This window comes from Panthera leo, chromosome A1 (genome assembly GCF_018350215.1).
Source record: "Panthera leo isolate Ple1 chromosome A1, P.leo_Ple1_pat1.1, whole genome shotgun sequence".
Lineage (NCBI taxonomy): Eukaryota > Metazoa > Chordata > Mammalia > Carnivora > Felidae > Panthera > Panthera leo.
Genome location: NC_056679.1, coordinates 157,887,176 through 157,912,327, shown reverse-complemented (window position 1 = coordinate 157,912,327; position 25,152 = coordinate 157,887,176). Strand labels below are relative to the sequence as shown.

General features: G+C 36.5%; 1 non-coding gene across 1 annotated transcript; it reads right to left on the bottom strand.

The window, feature by feature from the left end:
* Nucleotides 1-21,427: 21,427 nt before the first annotated feature.
* Nucleotides 21,428-21,536, bottom strand: LOC122202644. The gene has a single exon (XR_006194777.1). It is a non-coding gene; the product is annotated as a U6 spliceosomal RNA (small nuclear RNA).
* Nucleotides 21,537-25,152: the final 3,616 nt, after the last annotated feature.

Below are 25,152 nucleotides of genomic sequence, written 5' to 3'. Positions count from 1 at the left end.
CTGAGACAAACAAATAATGAAGTCAAACTGTAGAGATTTCTTCAAAGTCCGTGCCTACTGCAAACCAAAAGCATGGCTCCACCCCCTTGCTCTTCCTGGGCCAAAGGCTGTTGTGTATTTGGGTAGATAAGAAGATCTGAAATGTCTCAGTGCTGAACTCTACCCAAGGGTCTCTGATGGTATGTTTGCTGTTTCCCAAAAGTACCCAGGCACCAGTAGAATTGGGTGAAAATGAATATCAAAGCCAGTTTTCAAAGGGAAAAGGAGACACTTGGCAATAGGCAGCTAGTTAGGCATGTATAAGCAGAGAAGGGCTCTCTTTGGGGCTGAGGAGGGTGAAGGGCAAGCTGTGAGGTAGGAGGGAAAGCTTCTTGTTGGTATCTCTGAAAATGACCACAGGAGCTTTGGGCACCTTCTGGCAAGACTGCCTCCTCTCCCTTGACTTACTGCACAGCCAACCAGCCTTTGTACCACCCTCAGGGCCAACCAGGGACCTCCAAAAATGCCACTGAAGAATCATAATTCCCAGCCTTGAGGTCCCACTTGCATCCTTCTGTCCCAAGCAGGGCACTGGGGCACACTTTGAGAGGTGATATAAATTCTAAGAGTAGAATTAAATTAGTTAATACATATGGAAAGCACTTAGGAAATGGCCTAGCACAAAGTAAGTGCTATGGAGTTAACCATCAATACCATCATTTCCCTGACAGGGAAACCAAACACAGAGAACCCAGACAGTCCAACTACTGAGTACAGGTTCATAACCCTCACTCTTACTCAACAAGGAAGCCATGAAACCAAGTGCTGAGTGATATGTCAAACATCCATCATGCAAGGGGAAGACTGATTTCAAATTTAGAGCTCTTGACTCCAGATCTGGTATCTTTCCACCTTACCCTGTGGCCTGGGTTATCATAGCATGTATGAGAGAACAAGTGACCAAAGTGAAGAGGTGTCTGCAACACAGCAATTGATCTTGTCTTTGAACAGAACCATGAATGTCTGTCTCTATGAGATTATGGCCCTCTGGATCCAAGAGATGTAGGAGGAAGAATAGAGTCAATCAGTCCAGAAGCACTGTTTCTAAAAATTCACTGAGCTATTACCATTAAGTTATGTCTGACTGGTGTGTTCTGACACATTAGCAAAGAAGTACTAGTTCCCCACAGGGAGTTCTTTGCATTTAGCCGTATATACCAACTTGTGCTTGAAGTCAAAATAATTGCCCACTCTTGCCCTGGAAAGTTTCAAACACACAGTGACTTGCTACATGTCCAGAAATTGATCACTTCATCATCAAACAAACCAGCCAGGGGAGCAATTGCTCCAACAGGAACGTTAACAGGCGAGAAAATGAATAGTCTCATGGTTACAAATGTTTTCTGCTGCCATGACTAAAAATTGCTGTGATTTTTTTTAAAGTTCATATGCCTAGATATTTTACTGCTGAAAATGTCAAGCCACTGAGCTATTGTTATAATAACTGACCGCTCCACGATAGCATTTCATGACTGTTTTTTCTGTTGTCAAGTAGTCAGCATTATAGATTCTGAATAAATTTGAGCTACTGCTGATCTGCTTTCCAGCACACAGCATTATTGGCTCTGAAGGAAGCATTAATGTTGCAGACTGTGAATGTATATTATGAATAATACCAGGGTACAAATATTACCAAACCTTTATATGTGCTCTTTGTTTCCTAATAAAACTCGTGTAAGGTCCTCCAAGGGGCCTGTCTCAGCTAACCTCAGAATTCACTCAGCTTATTAAGTTAATACAGTAACTTGCCAAGTCAGGGCTTCTCTGTTGCTGCATGCAGTAGGATGTGATGGTTTTTAGAAGTGGCTTATTTAAAAGCTTTGCCCTTCCTCGGAAGAAGAGTTCATGTAATATGACTAAGTTATTATAATCATCATCCATATTCATTAAATAAAATTATTTTTCAAGTATATTACAGAATAAATATGCTAGACTTTAATTCTAAAACAGGACAACACCTTTCTAATGCGGGTATGCCTCACTTTAAATAAACCAATGGTTTTCTGATCAGTTGACTGCATGTGAAAGGCTTTCTTGGCAGTGTCCAAGCTGGGTGAGTCCCTTGTTGGGTATCTGTTCTCTTACTAGCATCTGTTACTCAGGGGCTTTGTTGACTCATATATAGTCCCTCCTTAGGTACCAAGAAGATAACTAGATAATCTTTTGAGACCACCCAGGTTTGGGCAATTTTCATCCAACAATATCTAAAAAGAGATGTTATGAGTAACATTTCAGAAAATAAATGACCTTATTTGAGAAGAACCAAAGTAAAACTGGAGACAGAATTACTGGATAATGAAGTTAGATAAGTATCACTTACAGCATATGTAACCCAGGTGTGGCCTTATTTAATCTTTCCTCACAGAGAAATTAGTAAAGTCTTTGGCCCTGAGTGGCTTAGGTTGGAGTGTCAGCCCCTTTCTTGCATCATCCACCTTTGGGATTCCCAATGACACCCTCTGTGGGGCTTTTCAGATTCTCTCTGCATTCTCTCAGCCTCTCCCTCTACTTACAGGTTTCTTTGTTTTGTTTTGTTTTTTGTTTTATTTTTTGGTTTTTTGTTTTTATAGCAAATGCTGTGGATTTCTTACTGCACTCTGCACTCTGGCTTTATCTCATACTGATAGTGTTGGTCTCCTATGGTGTGTTCTCTGCATCTAGTCCCAAATTTGCATATTTCTTCATTGTTAACCCACCTCCTAGGTTAGGTCTCAGCTATATCTCACAATCCTTTTCAGCTGCACTGCAGAGCATCTCCTGGCTTCTGATGCATTTGGGAAAAGAGATGGGCAGAGAAGATGTCACTCTGAGCTCCTAGCTATGCTTCAGCTGAGGCAGTTCGGCTTTGAGTTCTATTACTTGTAGTGTTCTGTTGAGATTTCATTCCAAACAAGATCTCCTTGCAAACAAACAAACAAATGGAGAAGTTTGAATACTCCATGATTGAAAGCCTCCCTTTCTTCACAAAGTCACCACAGGGTCAGGGAACTCACTGTTTGTATTCATTGTTCTGTTTATCTATTGATGTGTTATAAAACCATTGGAAACTTGGCAGCTTAAAAAGGAAACCATTTTATTGTACCTCCAGATGTTATGGGTCAGAAATTCAGGCTGGGCTTAGCTGGGTGTTTCTTTTGTTCCCTGTGGTATTGAAGGAGTTCACTTGGTGATATCCAACTCTCAGGTGGGTCCAGGGCAGGGGCAAGGGGTCCAAAACAGTTTCACTGTCATGTGGCTTGATGGGGATGGCAGAAAGGGTGGGCTTAGCTGGATCTGTCAACACAAGTTCCCACACAAGGCCTCTCTAGCATGACAGTGTCAGGGAAACTAGAACTCTTGGATGGAAGCTTGTGGTTCCCTAAAAGAGTGTTCTAAGTGACGGGAAGTAGAAATTGAGAGACTCTCAGGGCCTTGGCTCAGAAATTGGTACAGTGGTACATCTACTATTATTTTATTGGTTAAAGCAGTTACATGGATTCCCACATTCAAAGGAAAAAGATCTCTCATAAGAAGATTAGTATATACATGAAGCCTTCTTTAATCTAAGATAGATACAGACCTCTACATGACCCAAATGGCCACAGCATCAGGAACTTTACCTTCCTCCTTTGTTTCTGGCCTCGGTTCTCTTCATGGTCTTGTAGACCACTGGCCAAGAGGATCATCCACCCGAATTGACCCATACTTACCAGTGTAGGGGAATAATAGCCTCACAGTGTCCATTATATATTTCTGAACTGACTTCCAAGAACACTGACTATTCCTATCAGTCATTCCAGTATACAAGATGAAGAGGTTTTTCTTTGACTAGGTTTGCCCTATAAGATATAGAACATCTAGTTAAATTTGAATTTTAGATAAACAAAAAACTTTTTTTTAAGTATAAGTATTTCCCAAATATTGCATGGGATATAGTCATACTAAAATATTGTTTGTTTAGTCTCATAGCCTTAATTATTTTGCTGACGTGGTTAAAGCAATAACATATATATATATATCAAAGTGCAATAATGGAGACAAAAATCACAGAATTCTTTGACTTTTCTTTCCCATTGCAAGAGGTTTATAATTCACTGAGTGGATGAGGGTGAGAGGAATATAGTTCTATCTGAGGTCAATCAAAGTTTACACCCACCACTTAGCCAAACTATATGTGAATGTCTTTTATTAAACAAAAATTTCTGTTTAGCAGTTGCTTCAATCATTCCCTTTCTAAGCTGAAGAAAATCTCTACATTTAAATATAGCTATATGAAATGCCCAGAGTCAGTCAAAAATATTTATTGTGTACAATGTGTTAACATAATTAACATGTGGTTCTTGCCTGGTAAGAGTTCAGAATCCAGGGGAGATACATATATCTGAATAGATAATCACATGCCAATGTGATTGATTTTCTAACAAAACAAAAGCAGAGTTCTGTGGGTGTGACTAATAGGACTCAGGGAGTTTGGGATCTTAAAGGAGGTAACATTTGATCTGATCTTGAAAGGTAAGTAAGAAATTCCCAGGCAGAGAAGGAGAGCAAAGGGATTCCCAGCAGGGATCTAAAAAAAAAAAAAAAAAGTCATGAAGTCATGAAGGAGCTGCTATACTTGTGAAGCAGAGAAGGTTCCGGTCTAGTTGAAACTAGAAAGGAAGGACCAGAGCCCCACTCACTAGGTCTCACTCATACTACTACTACATAGGAAAGATGAGGGATGGCCTCAGTCCACGTCAAAACTCAGTAACAGCAAGACAAAGGGTAATAAGAGCAAGTGATCACAGGGCCCAACAAATAATCAAAGGTAAAAGGAAAGATGCCTAACTTCTGTAAGGATAAAAGTAAATTGCTGCTATAGCTCTAGAAACTTTTATTCCCATCTCGCTGCAGCAAAAGCCACTTTTCTATGTGAGGCTGGTTTGGAGGGTTGCATAAAATAATTGACTACCTTTCAGTTTTGGAGATGATGAGCAGAAACATTCCCCAGGTAGGGATTACCCTGCCACATTGTATGAGGAAAAAAAAGGAGCAAAAGCTTTTAATGATTTCATTACATATCCTGTGTGAGCAAGATTTCAATCTGGCTAGAAAGCAAAGATTCTGTGCCTGCTAAAGCCATGTATACTTGAGTATTGCATAGTCATAATATATGATTAGCGACAGCCTAGTGGTGCAACATCGGTAGGAGAACATGGTGAAGAGCCAATGTCCAAGTCTAACAAAACGACAGAAAGCGTCTTTCTGATGTCTGACAAGCTTTCAATTATTTGATGTCTTTCATAACTGATCTTAATAAACGTAACTATTAAAACTTGAAAGACACAATGAGAGACCACTACACATCTACTAGAATGACTCAAATTAAATATATATATATATATATATATATATATATATATATATATCAAAGTGCAATAATGGAGAAAAAAATCACAGAATTCTTTTAATTCTTTGGCTTTTCTTTCCCATTGCAAGAGGTTTATAATCTCATATAATCTCACTGAGTGGATGAGGGTGAGAGCAATTTAGTTCTATCTGAGATCAATCAAAGCTTACAACCACCACTTAGTCAAACTATATCTGAATGGGTTTTACCATATATGACAATATCAAATGCTGATGAGGAAACAAAGAGGCTAGAACACTTCTATTTTGCTGGTGAGAATTCTACTTTGGAAACAAGTTTGACAGTTTCTGGTAGATGTAAACTTACATGTAGGTTACCCTTAGAGACATGAAAACCTATGTTCACACAAAGACCTGCATATGAATGTTTACAACAACTTAATTCATAAATCCTAAAAGCCAAAAACAACACCAAATTTTCACCAACTAGTCAACAGATAAATTATGTTAGAGCCACATGATAATAAAAAAGAAAAAAACTACAGATACATGCACCAACATGGACGAATCTCAAGAGCATTATGCTAAGAGAAAAAGGTTCGACTCAAGAGACTACATACTGAATGATTCAATTAATATGTTATTATAAAAAAGGAAAAAAATTACAGAAACAGAAATCGGATCAGTGGTTATTGGTAGCTGGACAGGGGAAAGAGTTTATTAAAAAGGCTTATAAAAAATTATCCCAGATCTTGACTTTGGTTGTAGTTACATGACTATATAGATTTGCCAAAATTCATTAAACTGTACACCTAAAACACACGAATTTTATTGTGTGTAAATTATATGTCAATAAAGAGCAAAATAAACTTGTATCTTTAAAACAGGAAAAAAATAACAAAACAAGATATGAGGGAGCATTGTCCTGAATTTTCATTTGAGTATTGGTTTGACTATTTCCAGCTCTGAAGCTTTTTGACCCTTATTTAAACTTTTATTGACCATAATTATATCCTAAAGATCATATTCAATGACATACTTGAAAGTCTATCAGTCATTTGTACCAAGTTTGAGAGAATTTATTTCTATTGACTATGGGCATCCACTGTATGTAATAAACAAACATCTCTCCTACGCAGCTAGAGAGGCCCTAGTTGTGTGCCATCTTTGAAGAGATTGAGGAAATAGTCACTTAAATCATTTTCTGTATTTTATGGTTTAGATGAGGAACTGCAGTTGATTCTATATCTTATATACATTAAAACAGCAAAAAAGAGACCTCTTGAGAATATTAACACAGTGGTAGCCAAATAAGTTGTGTATTTTGAGCACTTCATTTTATGAAGTAGTTCTGAATACCACAGAGGGAAACATGGAAAGGTTTCTTTTACTACTTTTTCTCTGCAACAGTGCTTTTGCTTTCTTAGTTAGACAAGTCTCAAAACACAAAGCCAAGACTAATTCACCAGGGCAGCCAGTGTTTCCCTTTGAAAACAGGTTTCTTATCTTTCTTGTTTTGATAGTCCTGGTGTTCTGATGTAAAACTCCTGAGGTGTTCCATCAATAGACTAGGCAGTGGTTATTTTATGAATAGCTAATCTAAGTTAATAAATTGCTCATCAAGGGGCAGAAAAAAATCAGTGGGTCTTGAGAAACACAACAAAGGAGTAACCCTTAGACGAATTTTCTACAGTGACATCTGAGGCATGTCTGGAGACATCTGGCACTAAGTTTACAAACAAGTACTCATCAAGTGAGAGGTAAGGTGAAAATCTTCAAATCCATGTAGCATTCAAATTTTAAAGCACAATCTTATTTAGGCAAGTTTTCCATTAAACTATGTGCTGTGAATGTATGTGTGAACTGCTGGTTATAATATTAGTTGGTATCAGTGTCTTTCACCCAGTGTTTCTGGCAGCAGTGCTTTTAAGAAATATGCTGTGTCAACAAAGCAGTAACTAATGTGCAATAGAGCAGGGAGGAGGCTCACGGCCAACAGGAGCATGGGGGCTGGGCAGGCATGAAGTACAACTTTACCAAAGAGCAGAAAATTTTGATGTTTCCCAACACTGATTTGTTCTCCCAACCATTTCAATATGCTACTGGAAGCCACAGCCAAACAGTTTCAAGTGACTTTATTAGAATATTTCAGTCTTATTAAACTGCCTTCCTTTTGGGTGCCTTGTTGTTTTGATCCCAGGTACTGAATCAATTAACAAATTAATAGGACTTTCTATAAATAGAGGATTCCTCTATTCTGCATTTAATTTTTTACACACACACACACACACACACACACACACACACACACTTACCTTACGGTCCCAAGAACTTTGCATGTTATACAAATATTTTCCCTGACTGAAATTGTTTAAAGTGGCTAATACCCGGACTCTTTATTCAAGTATTTGTCATTAAAACTATTATTAGTTTAAATTTCAATTTTAGAAGTCCTAAAAGTTGACTTATAGGTTAAAGTTTCTTTTCATTCAACCCATAGCCAGTGGTTTCCGGTAGTCTGTGTATTTGTCAGGCATAGTTTGGATTTGTCCTCAGACACTGGAAAATGATGCTAATATTCTTAAATTACAGAATTTATAATAATAGCTAATATTTACTATGTATCAGGCCCTGTCACTTTACTTGTATTAATTTATTTGGACTTCACAGCAATCCAGAGAAGTAGGTATAATTACTTTAACAATGAGAAATGAAGTCAAACAACCTTCTTGCATTTATAACCCTGTCTCTGCCATCTAGTTGAGCAATTATACTTATCTTGTGTTAGACAATGAGAAACAAAGACTGCCTAATAGCAATTTGAAACAAAGATGAATTTATGGGATTTCCTGGCAAGGAAGATCTGCATTACTCAGGTCAAGCAGTTCTCTAACCAAGCAACAACTGAAAGGACCTGATTTAGAGTCAAAGGAGGAGAAAGGCAATATTCTAAGTCCAAGCTGCTAAATTGTGGATTACTTCCCTCACTTTGCAAATAGTCATCTGCTGGTTTTACATCACTGATACAGAGAAGCCAGGTTTCTAAACAAGTCTAGGATGAGTTATGAAAGATTCCAGTGGGCATAGGGTCATCCAGCAAACATGCTAGATGCACATGCTTAAACTGTGGCTAGATTTCTATTTCACATCCAAAAGATACCAGGTGACAACACCACATCTTTATATTGTGGTAGGAATAGCATCTACCTGGAGTGAAATGGAAGCGAATCAGGTGCTTCTACATTTCTCTATTCTCTGATGACACAGGCACACTCACTACAGAAAGGACCATATGTGTTCAGCTCCAGCAATTTCTAATTTGCTTACAAGCTTCATATTTGGAAACTATTCTACAAACAGTGCTCCCAAGATTTATACGAAGTGCATAATAAACAGAGAAGGAATGTGTTTCTTGTGCCTCCTAGGATTTTAAGAACTTGGAATCCTGGCATGGCCATAGCACAATTCAAGGAACAGGGAAAAATGAGCAGAAACAAAACAAAACAAAAGCAAGATAGCTATTTTGGACTACCTGAGCCTAGTCCACCTTTGGCCCTTTTGTCACTAGCAAAGGACACCTTTCTAATTCCCACTATTTTAGGTTATTTTTCTTCTAAGTTAACAGCAGGACATAGAGTGTAAAAATATGCCGGCAGCTGGTGTAACTCCTGTAAAATGTCATCCCAAGAACAATGTTTCACATCAAACATGTAGGGGATGAGATAAGCACAGGCATTAATCCAATACTCTCCCTCACTGCCAGCAGAATGCCACAGCAGTAGCAAATCCATGAAACACAAGCACAAGTATGTGGAGAAAAACCTCACTCAGGGTAGAAATAAGAAAATGTCTATTAGGTAGCTTCCTTCCTTAAGCCCCAATTTTTTCCTTTAGATTGTTCTTTTGTATAAGCAGTTGTTCCCTGAATCTTCCTTTCAAAAACTAATATTCCTAGAAAGAATAAGCACCTAGCCATATTAACTCCCTGGCCTAAACTTTCTGACTAATAGTGACCCTTTGTCAAATGTCACATTTCATAACGGACCAACTGAAAAAGAAAGCAGCCTAAATATGTAAAAACCACAATAATAACAACAAAACAACTAACTTTCAGCTTGTGCATTATAAAGAGTTTCTAAGATTGTAAGTCATGGTTCACATTGAAATATTGTCTAGCCCTAGAACTCGTATGATTTTAGAACTGACACTGGAGGACATAAAAATAATTCAAAATAACACAATACCCAATTACCAAAAAATCCAATACAGAGAAGCAATAGAAAAGTATCAATTGGTGCCTAAGAGAGTGGTCAGCAAGCCAGTATGGAATGTGAAGTTGGGTCAACTGTCTAGGGTTCCTGTCTCTGAAAACTAGTTAGTCCAGAATGCAAAATGAGGCACAGATAGCCAAGACACATTTTCATTCAAACCCAAATTATTGCAATAGTTTGGATATAGCCAGCACAGCTGATCAGACATCATCAGGAGAGATTTGATTCAACTGGCAGCCAAGGGGTCAGAACTTTACCGAAATATCTCTGTTCAGGTTTTCTCACAGCATTCTTGGTTTACCCATTCTATATATTTTCAGCTGCTTGATTAGCATAGATTCACTATTCCAGTTGTCTTGCAGGAAACAAAAATTGTAAAGCCCTAGCCTCTGAACACTGAGAATTTATCCTCTAGATACAGAAGAATGCTTCAATAGAAAAAAATTTGCAAAGGATTATAAGGGTATATGACAACGACCATAAAGTACTATCTTAAAAACAAATGCACAATAGCCGATTTACCTAAAAAAAGTAATCAAGTTAGGACAAATTCAATAAGAAAAGATCTCCTGAATAGAGACAGTTTCTCTCACATTTTATTTTTAAAAAATTTTTTTCTCATCTTTTTTAAAATTTAAATTCAAGTTAGTTAACATATAGTGTAGTATTGGTTTCAGGAGTAGAATTTAGTGATTTATCTCTTACAGATAACACCCAGTGCTCATCCCAAAAAGTGCCCTCCTTAATGCTCATCACCCATTAATCCATCCCTCCACCCACCTCCCCTCCAACAATCCTCAGTTTGTTCTCTGTATTTAAGAGTCTATTATGGTTTGCCTCCTACTCTGTTTTTATCTTATTTTTCTTTTCCTTCCCCTATGTTCATTTGTTTTGTATCTTAAATTCCACTTATGAGTGAAATATGATATTTGTCTTTCTCTAACTGACTTATTTTGCTTAGCATAATACACTTTAGTTCCATCTACATTGCTGAAAATGGCAAGATTTCATTCTTTTTGGTCACCACGTAATATGCCATTGTGTGTGTGTATGTGTGTGTGTGTAAACATATATATATATATATATATATATATATATATGCAAATGTGTGTATATACATGTACACATACACACACACGTGTGTGTATATGTGTGTGTGTGTGTGTGTGTGTGTGTGTGTATACACATTGTCTTATCCATTAATCAGTAAATGGACATTTGAGCTCTTTCCATAATTTGGCTATTGTAGATAGCACTGCTATAAACATTGAGGTGCATGTTTCCCTTCGAATCAGCATTTTTGTATCCTTTGGATAAATACCCAGTAGTGCAATTGCTGGGTCATAGGATAGTTCTATTTCTAACTTTTTGAGCAATCTCCATACTGTATTCCAGAGTGGCTGTACCAGTTTGCATTCGCACCAACAGTGCAAAAGTGTTCTCCTTTCTTCGCAGCCTCACCAGTATCTGTTGTCTCTTGTGTTGTTAATTTTAGCCATTCTGACAGGTGTGAGGTGTTATTTCATTGTGGTTTTGATTTGTATTTCCCTGATGATGAGTGATGTTGAGCATCTTTTCATACGTCTGTTAGCCATCTGGATGTCTTCTTTGAAAAAGTGTCTATTTACATCTTCTGCCCATTTCTTAACTGGATAATTTGGTTTTTGGGGGTACTGAGTTTGATAAATTCTTTATAGATTTTGGATACTAACCCTTTATCTGATATGTCATTTGCAAATATCTTCTCTCATTCCATCGGTTGCCTTTTAGTTTTGTTTGTTGTTTCTTTCACTGTGCAGAAGCTTTTTTATCTTGATGAAGTCCCAATAGTTAATGTTTGCTTTTGTTTTCCTTGCCTCAGGAGACATTTCTAGTAAGAAGTTGCTCTAGCCACCAGTCAAAGAGGTTTCTGTCTGTGTTCTCCTCTAGGATTTTAATGGTTTCTTGTCTCACATTAGGTATTTCATCCATTTTGAGTTTATTTTTGTGTATGGAGTAAGAAAGTGGTCCAGTTCCATTTCCATTAGTTTGGAAACCAGTTTTCCCAATACCATTTGCCGGAAGAGACTTTTTCCCATTGGATATTCTTTCCTGCTTTGTCGAAGATTAGTTGGCCATACATCTTGGGTCCATTTCTGGGTTCTCTCCTCTGTTCCATTGATCTATGCCCTGATACATTTTAAAAGGGATTTTATAGACATGGATTTTCAGGGAGAAGAGTGGAAGGTACCAGCATAGGCAGAGATACTATATTGCTACAAGTAGAAAATTTTGTTATGGAGAAATAAAAAAGGATCTAACCAAACCAGAAAATGTAGCAAGCCTTGTAGAAGAAAATGCTGTAATGTGGAATCTGCAGTTCAATTAGAGCTTTGTATGTTGGGTAGTTTTATTCTTAAAACACATGGTTTCTCTTAAAAAGGAAATATTATTCTAAAATTTTGTGTAAGTCTTTAGATATTTTATAGCATTTATTTTCCCTCTAATTAAAAAAGTAACAACTCTTCTTGGTAGAAAATGTGAAAAATACAAAGGACAAAGAAGAGTTTTAAAATCTTCCATAATGCCACTACTTAGACTTCATTGTTAATGCTTACAGCCTTTCAATCATTTTATTCTCTGTGTGTGTGGTTTATATGAGATGCTTTATTGTATACAAAATAGATATCTTACTTCACATATAGTTTTATATATCTTTTCCATTTTTTTTTGAGGGTGGGGAAGGGCAGAGGGAGAGAAAGAATATCATGACCTGAGATGAAATCATGAGTTGGATGTTCAACTGAGTGAACCACCTAGGCATCCTGTATCTTTTCCACTTTTAATATTTTATAATTAACATCTGCTTGGGGCGCCTGGGTGGCTCAGTCATTTGAGCATCCGACTTCAGCTCAGGTCATGATCTCACGGTTTGTGAGTTCAGGCCCCACATCAGGCTCTGTGCTGACAGCTCAGAGACTGGAGCCTGCTTCTGATTCTGTGTTCTCCTCTCTCTCTCTGCCCCTCCCCCACTCGTGCTCTTTCTCTCTCTGCCTCTCAAAAATAAATAAAACTAATTTAAAAAAAATTTTTTAATTAACATCTGTGTTATGTGACATTTTTTCTGAGGCTTTTTATATTGCTCTGATTTCATTAATACTTTTTCCCCAATTTCTATTTTTACAAATAGGAGAAACTGTAAATAAAAGCTCGTTATGTTGTCTGAGAGGAATAATCCTTAGCTGAATGAATCACTTAGCTTGATATTAGCATATTTTGGTTCCCTAGATTAAAATATTCAGAGATGACTACATTAGTAAAGATTTGATACACCCTGATTCTGTGAGATGATAAGGGACTAACCCCTGACTATTAGTTCCAAATTTCTTCTGGGCTTTTAGAGTGTGTTCCTGTTTTACTTTGGGAACTAGAAGTCTTGTCTTCAAATTAATGATATACTTTTCTTTGCCATTGTCAGTGTCATTATCAAACCATACTTACGAAATAATTGGGTAACAACACCAAGGGCCCATTGGTTCAAAATATTGTATTGTAATACTACTCTTCCATCACTGCCAAAATCCAGTATGCCCCCCTTCCAAAATCAGTTGATCCTACTCAGGCACCAAAGCAGTAGTTCATTTTTACTACATCTTCTTGGTGGGCATACCATTCAAAAGAGAGATATAAAAAGCACTATTATGTTAAATGTGGCTATTCAAGATGACAAATATTTTTCTTCCTGAAAACAAAATTATCTATCTATCTATATCTATCTGCCTATCACCTCCATTATTCATTTGAGTCTATTATTGGAGATTTCTATCTATAGTTTACTTGCTTCAGTATTCAACATAGTAACTGACATCAGGAAGTATCTTTTCACTTAACAGTGAATGTTCCACAAATAGAGAAACATAACATTGGAGAATGTTTCCTTATTAACTGATGAAGCTTTCTTCTGGGGATGCTCACATGTCCAGCAGCTTTGGCCAGGTGTCATAAGCAGATAAATATTTTATGCCTTGCTCTCCCTCTATTTCTGAAAACTTAAGGAAAAGTTATGGAATTGAAACATTTCAACATAGGCATGAAAATGAGTCCAGGCAAGAAGGTATCTATGCTGGATGCTACATAGAAGTGTTTACCTTCCTCTATCATGTAGAGTAAGGTGACCCTTGCAAAGCCTGGTGGCTAGAAATGTTCAATGTAAAACTGGCAATTTTGACTGATGACTTAGTTTTGCTTTTAATGACAAAGTGTGTAGAACATATTACTTAGGTTTGGCCACTTGCAAAAATATTGCAAGACAAAATATTTTCAGCACTCAACAAAAATGCTTGCATATTATTCTATTAGACTCTGCAAAGGGAAATTTTCAGAGACTGGCAATTTCCTTTTGTTCATAGCAATATATGTTCCTTCTCTACAGATAGGGAGAAACAAATCAGATTTTTCTCAACTTCCTAGGAAATACAGTGAGAACTGGTTCAGCTGTACTTATGTCAGTTAAACAAAAAGAGTCACTTAAAAACTTAATGCAATAGAGTTCACAGAATTTCAGGAGAAAACTAAAATAATCCCTGAGGTGAGCTCTATTGAGGAAGCATACTGCTAAATTTTTAAAATGGGAACAAGAGATTAGTTTTCTTCTCCATGCTCTCTTCCTTGTGTTTCTTCAAACTACCAAGTGAGTGAATATATAAAGGAGCTGTATATACAGATGAAAAACATGCATGCACGCGCACGCGCGCGCGCACACACACACACACAACAGTAGGAAAGATTTAACTCAAGTCAATCCACGGATATAGAGCAAGAAAATTCCCCCAATTTTTTTTAAAGTTGTAATCACTTGAACATTTTGTAGAATAATAAATTATAAAGCCTGAGTCACCATGAGTTGATTCAGTAAAATGAATACTTTAATAGAATAAAACTTACAATAAAAATAGTAATTATGTGTAAGTATATGATAATGAGGCTTAAGCTTAAGAACTACACATATTCTAAATACTATTTAGCACAGCAATATTAAATGTTTCTGGCGTTCTCTGTAAGGAGAAGAAGAAGCTGTATGGAAGTCCTTAAGAGTAATGGATCCATAATACAAGGTAACATAGAGAACGTGGTCTGCCCACTTTCGGGAAATGGGACTCCAGGGTATAAATGATGCAGCACTAAGAACCACAGATTCTTCTTCACCCCACAATCATCTTTCCTCAGGGCTGCCCTGTTGCCCACACCCTGGGGAGCACCATTAATATTATGTTCCATGTAAATGGTAACCACTGGAACTGTGCTACAGAAAATGATGTCTCCTACCCAAAGAAGAGTATCAGGAGGAGTTGGCTATTTTAATACCCTCTCCCCACGTACACGTCAATCTTTCATTCAAACATATATTCAACAACCATTTGTGGAGAATTGTTATTAGTTGATATTCTTTTAGTTAAGATGTAAGAAAACCCAATTCAAAGTAGCTTAATTTAAAAAAAAGGGAATTTATTGTTTCATGCAACTGAATAGTCCAAGGGTATACTAGCATTAAGCAAATAGCTGGTATCATCAGAATCCCGCGTGATTTTCTCCACTCCTTGGCCCCACTTCCTCTGTGTTGACTGGTCTTTGACAGTATTTTGCACATTGTTTAGAGCTGTACAAACTACTAAAAGACAAAATTTTCACTTAATAATCACTTTCTCCTTCCTTAATGAATTCTAAACTCAACATAATTATCTTGTGAGACATTAGCCTATCAGTCAATAGATGAATACACAACTTGAGGAATAAAAGTGACCACACCCTTAAAAGAAACAGGCAATTCAGTCTGAATCAGGATTGCTGGGGTGGAGCTTGAGCACCTGCATTTTTAACAGCTCTCTGTGTAATATGTATGCATAAGATCACTGGTCTGCAAATTCAACACATAGCACTAAGAACTAGTTTTCCTACATTTGTGAAATGTCTAAAGGAATTCAATAGTTATTGTCATATTAAAATGTATCTAAGTTATACTACTGCCAAACTTTTTTATTTGTGGCAGTCCTAAGAGTGGATGTTTCACATTTTCTAAAACACATAGGATCCATAGAAGCATCTCAGCTGTTATTAAATTTAATTCTCTGTGTTTACTCCCACCTTCAGATAACTTTTATTCACATATAATATTAGGGAAAAATCTGGGTAAAACTTGAAACCCCAGTATGAATTGTCAGAAGTGTGTTGGCATAGTATTTTTGAGATATTAACATATATTCCTTTTTTCTCCGAGAATTTCCTCCAACTCTTCCTCCCTTCATTCAAAGAATATGACTGGGAGGCAGGATAAAACAAAGCAAAAACAGAGAAGTCTAAGAGTCTTGCTGGCTATAGTTTTCAAGTACTTAAGAATTTAAATGAACTGGGGCACCTGGGGTGTTCACTCAGTTGAGTGTCCAACTCTTGATTTTGGCTCAGGTTGTGATCTCATGGTTCATGAATTGGAGTCCCACCTCAGGCTCTGCACTGACAGCACAGAGCCTACTTGGGATTCTCTCTCTCCCCCTTTCTCTGCCCCTCCCTCGCTTGTGCATGCATGTGCACTCTCTCTCTTTCTCCCTCTCTCTCTCTCTGTCTCTTTCAAAATAAATAAATAAACTTTAAAAATAAAAAAAGAACTTAAATGGATAATATCTGGAGTAGAGACAAAATACTCAGAAAAAATAAGAAAGAAAAATTCCATACCTACCACCTCCACCTACCACCTCTACCACACAAATACAGACAAGAGAGAGACAATAGGAGACATTTTGGAAAGTCCTATAAGGAAGACCCGATGGGTCCTTGGAGAGAAGGCATAACTGTAATGAGTTTAAGATGAGAATACAGAAACCCAGAGTCTCTAGTGCTTCCTTATCCCAAGGCTTGGCACAAAAACAGCAAAAATTTTCCTGTGCCCTACTCACTCATCTCCACCAACACTAGCACAGAAGTAAGAGAAAGAGATGGAGAAGCTAAGAGAGCCACATGGACACACATAGAATTTTATACTGTCTTGACTCAGCTGACTAAAACTCTTGGTCATTTGACATGTGCTAAATCTGTCTTCTGGAGAAAAAAAATGAACTTGGCAAAGATGGACTGTCATTTAAAGAGTGCAGGACCACAAAACTTGAGCCATTCCATTCCCAAAAAATAATCTGTATATATTACCCAAGGAAGAAAAAAAAAGGATTATTAGACAAAGCGTTTCCATCTATTCATAAGAATTTTTATATGCTTGTGTATTAGGTAGCTACTGGTGCAATAACAAATTATCCTCAGACTTAATGGCTTAAAATTATAGTAATTATTTATTATCTTGCATGGTTTCTGTAGGTCAAGAATATCAGAGTGTCTTGGTTATGTCATTTTGGCTCAACTATGTTTGAAAGATCCCACTTCCAAGATGGTTCACTCACATGACTAGCAAGTGCACCTTTGCTGTTAACAATTGGCCTCAATTCCTCTTCTCCACAGAGTTGCTTGAGGGTTCTCATAACATGTTGGCTGGCTTCCCTCAGGAGAGAGGTTGAAGAGAAGGCAAAGCAGAAGCCACAATGTCTTTTATGACCAAGCTTCAGAAACTGTACATTGTAACTCCCTCAAGATCCTATTGGTTACACAGGTCAAGCCTACTGATTATGGGAGGAGATCACACAAGATCAAGAATACCAGAGGGTATGGCTCATTAGACACCACCTTGAAGGTTGACTATCACAGCTTGCTACTTTGTAATATTTCCACTACATAATAAAGGATGTTTGACCCAAATGAAAAAAAACATTCTAATAAATGTCATCCCTGTCAATCATCTCAGATATAAAAGAGAAAAGGAGTTCACCTCACTTTGAAAAGGAAGCAGTGAATAGGTTGTGTTTTTTTAACTTAACTCTGAATGAACTTTTTGTCCATTTCCCAAAGGCTATCATATCCATATCATGTGGATATAGAAATCTTCATCTGTGTTGCTTAGACCAAAAAAAAAAAAAAAATAAAACATGAAACCTCATCAGTAAAGCACTGAGAAACCAGTATGGATATATCTGATTTTAATTTTATTTTCAGTGGAAAATAAAAGAGGCATTGCTATAAAAATTCTTCTGATTGGGGCACCTAGGTAGCTCAGTTGATTGAGCAACTGACTCTTGGTCTCCACTCAGGTGAGGATCATGGAGTTGTGGGATCAAGCACCACATTGGGCTCTGCACTGAGCATGGAGCCTGCTTGAGATTCTCTCTCTCTCTCTCTCTCTCTCTCTGCCCCTCTTCCCCATTCACTCTTCTCTCTCTCTCTCAAAAAAAAAAACAAAAACAAAAACAAACAAAAGTACACACACAAAAAATAAAAAAAAAAAAACACCAAGAAAGAAAGAAACAAAAAACCCCAGAACAAAACTGTTCTGATTAATATCTGTTTCCTAAAATCCTAACCTTCCACTCACTGCTTTATGAAAATAGTCAACTAACTTAGGACCCGGCAAGGAGAATGGAGGTTTTCCTGATCTCTGTCCAGAGAATTACCAGCAGCAACTGGTGTTTACCAATAACTAAAAGAGAATTTTTCTACTCCCACATCTGTGCCCTGGTATTGTGTAAGTCCCCCAAGCCTGCGTATAACCGTGGAAAGGTAGGTAAAACACAAACAGCACAATGAAAGCTTAATTTTATCTACATAAAACAAAACAATTTGGTAACTTAATCCATTTGGCCACTACATTTAGTCAACTAAATTTTTTTAAAAAAGTTTTCAAAGAAGGTTTTAAACAAAATTATGTAGTAGACTCTTCTATTAAGAATAGCAACAATTGGGGTTCCTGGGTGGCTCAGTCTGTTAGGCATCTGAGTGGCTCAGGTCATGATCTCATGGTCTGTGGGTTTGAGCCCTGCGTCGGGCTCTGTGCTGACAGCTCTGAGCCTGGAGCCTGCTTTGGATTCTGTGTCTCCCTCTCTCTCTCTGCCCCTCCCCTGCTGGTGCTCTCTCTCTCTCTGAATAAAAATGTTGAAACATTTTTTTTTTAAAAAGAATAGGAACAATAATAAAATAAATCACTTGCATGTCTTCCCCAAAGAACTGAAAATTGTGCATTATTTCTAATTTTTACATGTGAAATCTCAGAGTCAGAAAGGTTAAATAACTTACCCAATAATATTTAGTAAAGCCAGCATTGAAATTCCTGACTCCAAAACCTATGTTTACTCCACTAAGCACATTATCTCCAATAAAGTGGTCTCCTTTTTGAACACAACGCAAATTTAAAATATTTTGAGCAAAATATTTACAACAGAAATATCATATGCATAACATAGAAAGAGAAAAAAAAAAGTCAACTTTGTCCAAGCCATACAAATGGAATAAGCTAAAAAATTTTGCTTCATGTATTCACGAATAGTATTTTACTTGTCCTTGTAATATAGTCATATACCCATAGTGTCCTAGTCCTTCGGAAAATGAGATAGTTCAAAGAAAGAAAGAAAGAAAGAAAGAAAGAAATAATTTAAAACTGTATAGGTTTATTATTTTAGTACATAGACTTTGGAGTCAATATTAATCTATTCATGATTATATGAGTACTATTTCATCGCTTCATTCTGTGCAGCTGAATCACTCCTCAGAAATTTTTTTGTTCAAGTATAATTAATATACAGAGTTATATTGGTTTCAGGTATAAAATATAATGATTCAACAATTCTATCCATTGCTCAGTGCTCATCATGCTGTGTACTCTTAATCCCATTCACTTATTTCACCCATGCTCCCACCCACCTCCCCTCTGGCAACTACCACTTTGTTCTCTGTATTTAAGAGTCTGGGGTTTTTTGTTTGTCTCTTTTTTTCTTTGTTCAATTGTTTTCTTAAATTCCACATATGATTGAAATCACATGGTTTCTCTGATTGACTTATTTCATTTACCATTATACCCTCTAGGTCCATCCCTGTTTTTACAAATAGCCAGATTTCACTCTTTTTTATGGTTGACTAAAATTCCACTGTGTGTGTGTGTGTGTGTGTGTGTGTGTGTGTCTACTATTTCTTAAAATTTTTTTTAACACTTATTTATTTTCGAGAGACAGAGAGAGACAGAGCTGAGCAGGGGAGGGGCAGAGAGAGAGGGAGACACAGAATCCAAAGCAGGATCCAGGCTCTGAGCCCTCAGCACAGGGCTCAATGCAGGGCTCAAACTCATGAACCACGAGATCATGACCTGAGCCAAAGTCAGACACTTAACTGACTGAGCCACCTAGGTGCCCCTACTATTTCTTTACCCTTCCATCTACCGATGGACACTTAGGCTGCTTCCATATCTTGGCTATTGTAAATAATGCTGGAATAAACATAGGGGGTCCATATAACTTTTCCAATGAGTATTTTCATTTTCTTTGGATAAAGAAATTCCAGTAGTGGAATTACTGGATCATATGGTAATTCTATTTTTAATTTTTAAGGACCTTCATAATATGTTCCTGGCTACACCAGCTTGCATTTCCACCAACAATGCAAAAGGATTCCTTTTCTCTACATTTTTGCCAATACTTGCTATTTCTTGTGTTTTTGATTTTAGCCATTTTGACAGGTCCATGGTGATATCTCATTGTGGTTTTGATTTGCATTTCCCTGATGATGAGTGATGATCATCTTTTCATATTTCTGTTGGCCATTTGTATTCCTTCATTGAGAAAATGTCTATTCAGGTCTTCTGCCCATTTTTAATTGGATTATTTGTGGGGTTTTCAGTGTTCTATAAATTCTTTATATATTTTGGATATTAACCCCTTATTGGATATATCATTTGCAAATACTTCCTCTCACTTAGTAGGTTGTCTTTTGTTGATGCTTTCTTTCACTATGCAAAAGCTTTTTATTTTGACTTTTGTTTCCCCTGCCTGAGGAGACTATCTAGGAAAATTTGCTACAGCTGGTATCAAAGAGATTACTGCCTCTGTTTTCTTCCAGGAATTTTATAGTTCACTTCTCACATTTAGGTCCTTCGGCCATTTTGAGTTCATTTTTGTGTATGATGTTAGAAAGTGGTCCAGTTTTCCCAGAATCATTTGTTGAAGAGAGTGTCTTTTTCCCATTGTATCTTCTTGCCTCCTTTGTCATCGATTAATTGACCATATAAGCCTGGCTTTATCTTCTCGGCTTTCTATTCTATTCTATTAATCTATGTCATTTTTGTGTCAGTACCATACTGTTTTGATAACCACAGCTTTGTAGTATATCTTGAAACCTGGGACTGTGATACCTCCAGCTTTATTTTTCTTTTCCAAGATTGCTTTGGGGTCTTTTGTGGTTTCATAAAAATTTTAGGATTATTTGTTCTAGTTCTGTGAAAAATGCTTTTGGTATTTTGATAGAGATTGAATTAAATTTGCATATTGCTTTGACTTGTATGTACATTTTAATAATATTGGTTCTTCCAATCCATGAGTATGGAACATCTTTCATTTATTTGCATCATCTTTAATTTCTGTCATCAGTGTTTTAGATCTTTCACCTCCTTGGTTAAGTTTATTCTTAGGTATTTTATTCTTTTTAGTTCACTTGTAAGTGGGATTGCTTTCTTAATTTCTCTTTCTGCTTCTTCATCATTAATGTATAAAAATGTAACTAGTTTCTGAATATTAATTTTGTGTCTTATGACTTTATTGAATTTATTTATTAGTTCTAGTAGTTTTTTAGCGGATGCTTTAGGGTTTTCTATATGCAATATGATGTCATCTGCAAATAGTGAAAGTTTTATATCTTCCTTACCAATTAGGATGCCTTTCATTGATTGATTGATTGTTTTTAATATGGAACACTTCATTGATTTGTATATCTTTCATGCACAGAGGCCATGCTAATCTTCCCTGTATCATTCCAATATTTTAGTATATGTGCTGCAGAAGCAAGCACTATTTCTTTTTGCTGTCTGATTGCTGTGGCTAGGACTTCCAGTATTATGTTGAATAAAAGGGGTAAGAGTGGACGGACATCCTTGTCTTGTTTCTGATCTTAGAGGAAAAGCTCTCAGTTTTCCCATTGAGTATGACATAACCTGTGGGTATTTCATGTTTGGCCTCTATTATATTAAGGTATGTTCCCTCTAAACCTACTTAATTGACAGGTCTTTTTTTAAATGTTTATTTATTTATTTTGAGAGAGCACCTGAGTGCATCCACAAACACATAGCACACCCACAAACACATGCATGGGAGAGGGGCAGAAGAGAGGGACACCACAGCCTGAGGCGGCTCAAACTCAGGTGCCATGAGATCATAACCTGAGCCTAAATCAAGAGTCAGAAGCTTACCCAATTGAGCCACAGAGGCACCCCATGTTGACAGTTTTTATCATGAATGAATGTTGTACTTTGTCAACTGCTTTTTCTGCATCTATTTAAGTGCTCATATAGTTTTTATTCTTTCTTTTGTTGGTGTGATGTATCACGTTGATTGATTTGCCAGTAATGAAGCATTCTTGCATCTCTGGAATAAATCCCACTTGATCGAGGTGAACAATTTTTTTAATGTATTTTTGAATTCAGTTTGCTAATACATTATGGAGGATTTTTGCATATATGTTCAGCAGAGATATTGGCCTGTAGTTTACTTCTTTTAAAGTGTCACCGCTCAGAAATTTTTAAAATAGTTTTTTTGCAAATCTGAAAAGAGAAACAGTATTTTTTAAGTTGTTAGAATTCAGTTCTCCAATGACTTCTTTTCAGTACTGCTGTACCTCACCAGCAGCAGGCTGGCATTGATGAGAAAACAAAAATAATTATGCAATTATTATGAAACTCTGTTCAAAGGTACTTTTTACTTTACAAATGGCAGAGGAATGGGTGAAGAACCGGTCCCATTGTCCCATATAATTTCCTCCAAAGTATCTGTAAACATATAAGAAAATTTATAACATTAGTTCAATGTGCATCCAAGATTTTCTTGCTCTTAAGGGTCAGATTCACTGTGCAGTTTAATAGCCAAAATCCTTCCCACAAAATAAGAAAAGGATGGAAATTCCATCTGAAACTCAAAACAGCTTTTTGAAAAGTAAAAGTTTTTAAAGTTTAGCATATTTATGTCTTATTTCACTATCTTCAGTGTTTGGATAATTCCAACGGCAGAATTAATACTCAAAAATCCCACCAGCAAAAGGGTTTCTGTTTCTAAGGCTACCAAAAATACTCCTTTTGTAGGATGACTTTCATCACTATTAAAGAGACAACAGATATGACTGCACTTGAAATACTCATCTTGCAAATTCCTCAGTTATTTGAACTTTTTGATCTCTTGTAAGTGCCACTACCTATACAAATGTGATTTTATTTTTTAGATGTGCCTAGACTTTCAATAGAATCTAGAACAGAGGTAGAAAAAGTTTCAATGTCCTCGTTTAAAGAGCTTTCTCTAATTCTTACATTCAATAGAGGATTAATGCAAATAAAGCTGAGGGTTACATGGAACCCAACACCCCAGGAAAGAATCCCAGAGTGTGCTTATTGGTTTTTCCTTACCATTTTCTTTATGGGCTCATTTCACATCGATCTCACACCTTGGATAAAATACAGGTCTGAAGGGTCACTTGAATGAGAGATTTTCCTCTTTTAACACCAAATAGAAATTGAAGGCTTTGATATTGTCATGGAAATGACTCTGTAAATAGCACTCAAAGGCCTATTTTTCAAACCAGAATGAGCTGGAACAATGTTTTCTTTTTCTTTTCAGATTATGAGATTGGAGTTTGGGTAGGGAGAACCTCTGGTCAAGATAGTGGAAGGAAATGGGGAAAAAAGAATGTGCCCGAGAGAATTCCTCTCACGTATGCCAGCAAATTGTATAGCATAGCTTTATTTAAAAAAGATGTTTGTCTTGTCCTTCAGGTACACGAATACACAGCTTGTTGAGAACTGGACAGGAAAGGTAAGAAAATAAGAAAGAAAAAATGGAACAGATCATTTGTCTCTGAGCCTTAGTTTTAAAAGGCAAGTTTCATGCTGGAAATGACACACACAAACATTAAAAAAAATTCTACTTTTGAAAGTAGGTAATTAATTTTTTAAGTAGGATTTGAGAAAGAAATAGATAATGTTCCAGCAAATATTTAAATGCCTAGTTAAATCAGTGTTTATTTTGGTGTTTGTATCATGTAGAATTGTATTTTCTGTTAACAAACTGTAAATAAATAAAACCTTTAATTCTCTTAATTAAAAAAAAATAAAAAAGAATAGGTGGAAGCAGGGAAATGATAATGAATTGTTACTTTAAAAAATACCCTCATACAGAGACTATTAAATGGGATTTCAAGTGTTAGGATCTCAATATTATCTTAATTTCTGCCCTTCTTAACAATTTTTAAAAATAAAAATGCAAGGGTCCTCTCCATTTCAGACAAATTAAACATTTTTTAGAGAAACTAACTTAGAGAAAAATCCCTAGATTTAAACTTTGAGGATAATTTAAAGCTAATAATATCGATTACTGGTGCAAAATACGGTGTTTTCAAAGTCACGATACAGTCCATATCCTGCCTCTCACTTTAGGGGCACATTCTTTTATAAAACACTCTTATCAACTTTTTTAATATTTGTTCTTTGAGTCCAAGAAAAAGGTATAGGAAATGCTCACAGCATCCATCCATCAACCCCTCCTTGACCTTCAAGAAAAAGGTAATGTTTTGTCACTGCTAAACAGGCTTAGGGAATGCTTCTGTTGGTCACCTAGCTTGTGGCAACTAGAGGCAGTCTAAAAAGCATTTAAAGCATCTTAGAATGAGAGATAATTAACAGTTACTATTGAATTTTAACAGTAGGAGTTTCCATTTTAAAGTAGTCCAGCTAAATGGAATGAGTATCTAAATTCATTTGAATTCCATTAACATATGCCCAAAGGCAACTCATATTATATGGAAGCAGTCCTTCCAGTTGGAGTTGGAAGTATTCAGACTCTTAGGTGAGAAGCCTCTGTTTTTGTGTTAAAATCTGCAACTGGCTTCTCAGCCTCACTTTTAATTCAGTTGTGTCCATCCCAGTGAAAGAACAGAGTGGTTCGCTATTCTCTCTATTCAAAGACATGCCTTGCATTTAGAGGTACGTTCATAAATGTTTGAGAAGTGTGCTTTTAACATTAATCAAGAAATTACCTAAAGTGAACTGAGTGCAACCTCTATTGAAGATTAATATTTAACACAGAGCACCTATAAAGATAATGATTCTCTCTTCAACAGACAAAAATAAAATAAAGCACTGAATAGTTCACAAAAAAAAAAAAAAAAAAAGAAAAGAAAGATAGAAAGAAAGAAAAAGAAGAACAGAGAAATCCAAAACAGGGATTAGGCAAAATAAGAAAAAAGAACTTTCCAATGACATAAAGATTGAAATTAAGATTCAGGAAACATTCAAATCCTAGATCTATTTAAATTTGTCTCTATTTTAAAGAGGCTGAGTCCTTTCCTAGAAGCCTCATGCCGATATAAGGACTTAGGTAAAGGTGGGGAAAATGGGACCTTCTAAAAAACATTGAACTTACAAAGG